Genomic DNA, 4,298 nt, shown 5'->3' on the forward strand with positions numbered 1-4,298 from the left:
GAGGAAGGGGTGACTGGGGCACGATGGGCCCCGCGGAGGAGGAGGTCGCGCGGTGAGCAGACACCTTGCTGCCGGGTCCGAAAGCTCCTTAGACACCTTTCCTGGAGGGAACCGCAGTCCGCAGGCCAGGGCTCTGTCCCCGGGCTCGCGTTTCGAGGCTCCTCGGCTCCCGAACCCATTCGCGCGGGTTGTGCGTGGCTAGGGTGCAAGTCCAGATTTTCGGTCAGACTGGGGTTATGAGCCGTTTACAAGTCATTTGGGCGATAGTAAGGCCTGATCACTCTGAAAGTGTCTGTGGTGTGAAGTCACCTGATCCTTGACTCCCTGCTTTTGCTGAATGTGAGCTCCTACTGTACGTGTACCAGGAGCGCCCCTGCCCCCTTGAAGACGCAGTTGCGTTGGCAGCGCAGTGTTGTGTATCCCTCTCACTCATAACACCCCTATTTATAGGAGTTTAGCATTTGATCTCGCACTGTGGTGCGAATTGATCGCATGAAATCCTGATTGAAAATTTTGATGGTACTTAAGAAAGGCGTAAAGTTTTTTCAAAGGCTTATAAATAGTAAAAGCCTACGGTTTGGTAAGTACGGCCAAGATAAGAGTTTATTATTAAATACACTAAATACGAGCTCGTGTCTTAAGATTTCTTTTTTTACAGTCTGTAAAGGTTTTGCTGGATACAATGTAAAACATTTTGGTATGATATTAACCACAAGGACTCGCTTTAATAGGAGAGTTTATTTGAAATATACTTCATCATTCCTGGTAGTCCTTGGCGCATGTCAGAGGTGATGACAGACCGGAGTTTTGCTAAGGGAGAAAGAAAAGGAAATAAAGCTTATTTTATTATCGTCTGCCAACCAAAACACTTGACAGAACTGTTTGTACAATGGTAGCACTCTGTAGAATAAAATACTACCAAAGAAGAAGCTTCGCCTTAGATCTGTGCTGGTTGGATTTCTTAAGTAATTAATTGTTTTGGAATGCGGATGGATTAATTTCGCTCTTTTGGTTGGACTCTAGGGGAAGATGTGTGTATTCTTTTCTTTCTTTCCTTTTTTTTGAGGTAAGAGTTTTAGATGCAGTTTCAAAATATTCTATGTATTTACCTTGTGAAAAGAAACATAAATTTATACTTCAGTTATGGTTATCAAAGTTTTTGTGCTGTAGTACTTTGAGAAGAGGTGATACTCTTCAGATTGTTGTTGAAATAGGGCCCACCATTTATTATTTAATAAATGCTTTTGTCTGCTACTCATAGGTTTTTGTCCTTTATTTTTTAGGACAGGGTAGGAAGACCTTCACTTGATAGCCATTCCCAGCAAATGATTGCCTAAAACAGCCCCTGTATCTGCTTATTTGCTCCGAGCCACCCATTAATGAGTTAAAAACTAAGTGAAGTTGATAGGATCTGTGTTTAAAGTAAGAAGAAACAGGCTGTGAATGAACAGGGAATCATCTATTTTTGACTGTGTAGAAACTCTTTGTCTCCGTTGCTTCCTGGAGAAATAAGCTTCAAAAACCAAGTTGGGGTGAGTCAAGTGTCACTTTAGTAGGTTAGTGTTAGGAAGATGATTTGTGTTTATTCTTTTAGGAATGTAGGATCTTTAGAAAGCAAATAAGCCCTCATTTTATTGGCTTTTAAAGTTGATAGGATTCCATAGATATGATTAAATCTATTTAGTAAAGTGTTTTGAAATACTTCAAAATTATTTAGGGAGAAGGAGCTGCCTTACAGTAAAGATATTACAGGGAAAAGAAACCCTGAGTGAAAATAAGATTATGGCCTTAAGTCAAGTACACATAGGGATATTTCAGGATTCGTTTTTCTGTGACTGTATTGTAACTTTAAAGTTGTGGAATATTCACAAGTATAAGTAACTTTCTTGAAATTGTTAGACCTTTTCCAAAATTATGCTTTTTCCACAGTTGGTATTAGGTAGCTGCTAAGAATACGGGGAGACTGATTAACTAGTTTGGTGATGCTGAAGTTCAACATATGTTTTTTAAATTTTAGAACTTCATAGCAAGATATATTAAAAATTTGTTAATGGTCATTTGGAAGACCTGTTTGACACACACAATTGTCAGCAAAGCTGTTTGGCAGGCTCTTAAAGTTAACAACCAGAAATGTAAGGCATAGGAGTAGAAGTTAAACATTTTTTTTGGTAATGGTGGTTTAGAGCTTTACAGAGCAAGGGTTTTCTCCAGATAGGTGTAGTGAAGCAGCTTTTTTCTTTTCTTTCTTCTTTTTAAAGTGTAATGGTATTCTGATTTTCTAGACATTTTGGGTTTTCAAAGTCCAGGTGTATTATTTACTTTCTCGAAAATTTGCGAGTTATTTACTTTAAGGAATGTAGATGTGAACATAGAATAACTGAACTTGATTCCACAGTTAATTCATTATTCTAGTAGGTTTCTTCCTATCTGTTAGTCCTCCACACCACACGTGATACAGAACACTTGAGGGCTTTCTCTACGGCTTTAAAAATGGATAGCAGTCTGAGTCTGAGTGTGATGGCTCACGCCTGTAATCCCAACACTTTCGGAGGCCGAGGCAGGTGGATCACCTGAGGTCAGGAGTTTGAGACCAGCCTGACCAACGTGAAGAAACCCCGTCTCTACTAAAAATACAAAATTAGCCGGGTGTGGTGGAGCATGCCTGTAATCCCAGCTACTCGGGAGGCTGAGGCAGGAGAATCACTTGAACCTGGGAGGTCGAGGTTGCAGTGGCACATGCCTGTAATCTCAGCTACTCGGGAGGCTGAGGCAGGAGAATCGCTTGAACCTGGGAGGTCGAGGTTGCAGTGGCACATGCCTGTAATCTCAGCTACTCGGGAGGCTGAGGCAGGAGAATTGCTTGAAACCTGGGAGGTAGAGGTTGTAGTGAGCCGAGATCGCGCCAGTGCACTTCAGCCTGGGCAACAAGAGCAAAATTCTGTCCCCCCGAAGAAAAGGATAGCAGGAAGAAAAATACCAACCTGAAAATATGATGGCAATAGGATAACACTTGGTAGATATTATAGAAAGAAGTAGAACAATTAGTAAAGGAAGTAGAACAATTCTGTTATGGACATGGAGAAGCATGAAGTATTCAGAAGTGCAGGGCCAAAATAACTTTTACAAACAATTTTCCAAGTTATGGAACGTGTCTCTGTGTGCTTGGGTGTACACACACATTGCTAAACTTGGATACAGTTTTGTAAAAGTATGTGTATTTAAGTAGCCACTTTCACTACCTACTCTGAGACAAATGGCTGTGTGGTGTATGGTCTGATGATAGTTACTAGAAACAACTTTCAAGTCATAAAAGACTAACACCCTCTGTTTTCCCAAGAAGATAGTATGTACTTTTGATTGACCTTGGATTTGGTTTTCTGACCAGTACAAGTAGAATCTAGGGGATTCCCTTGCTTAAGCTACTAGCTTAATAAAAAGTATTCATACAACTCTTGTTCATACAACTTTATAATTGGCACCCAAACAACCACTTAGAGGCTAGCTGGATATCCTGCTGGCCGGTAACGGTAATAACTTGTTGGAGAAGTATGTAACTGGTGAAAGATACTTATCTAGGATCCTAGTACATTTTATCTTTTATTGCAAAGATGCTCTGATTGTGGCGGCAATGCGTCTTTAATCATAAGGAGGATATAATGTAGTGGGAAAAGAATGAGGAGTCAAATGAGTGATTTCACTTAAGCTCTCTGAGCCTTGAGCCCTCATACAATAGTGATAATCTGTAACAAGGCTGTCCTGGGAAACAGATGACAGGGTACAAGTGTTTTGTAGTACTTTACAGTTTGTAAAAGTGTCTTAAGGCATAGTAACATATATGTAAGAACGTACCAGTGTGGCTACTTGTGTTATTATGCTATTATATATAACGTGTATATTTGCAATAGAAAGTTATAATTTTTCCTGTAATGTGGACAGAGATTTAGGTTGGGCAAGGGTGGTAGGCAAGTTTTAAATTTTAGCTGTAAAATGTTGATAATGTGTTCATGATAGGGTTATTGTAAGTATCAAATGTGTTAAAAGTGCTTAACCCAGTGCGAGGTAGTCTGTTGGAGGTGGTTGTTACTATAATGGGTGATTATTTAAGATGAACCTTTGAACTAAAAAGTAATTTTCAAAATAGGCAACTTGGAAGGTGTTTGTTCAGTTTTTAACATAAGATGTGATTATATATTCATGCTTCTTAGCGATCTTCATTTTAATAAACGTGCATTTTAGACAGTTTAATCCTGGGGCAAAGTAGTTCTTCTGGAATTGTTTATTTCTTTTTTTTTTTTTTT

General features: G+C 39.5%; 1 protein-coding gene across 1 annotated transcript in view; it reads left to right on the forward strand.

Annotated features, from left to right (window-relative positions):
- ATL2 (atlastin GTPase 2) overlaps positions 1-4,298 on the forward strand; it is an 87,654-nt gene that overhangs the window by 952 nt on the left and 82,404 nt on the right. The window lies entirely within an intron of this gene.

Source organism: Colobus angolensis, unplaced genomic scaffold (genome assembly GCF_000951035.1).
Source record: "Colobus angolensis palliatus isolate OR3802 unplaced genomic scaffold, Cang.pa_1.0 Scaffold15, whole genome shotgun sequence".
Classification (NCBI taxonomy): domain Eukaryota; kingdom Metazoa; phylum Chordata; class Mammalia; order Primates; family Cercopithecidae; genus Colobus; species Colobus angolensis.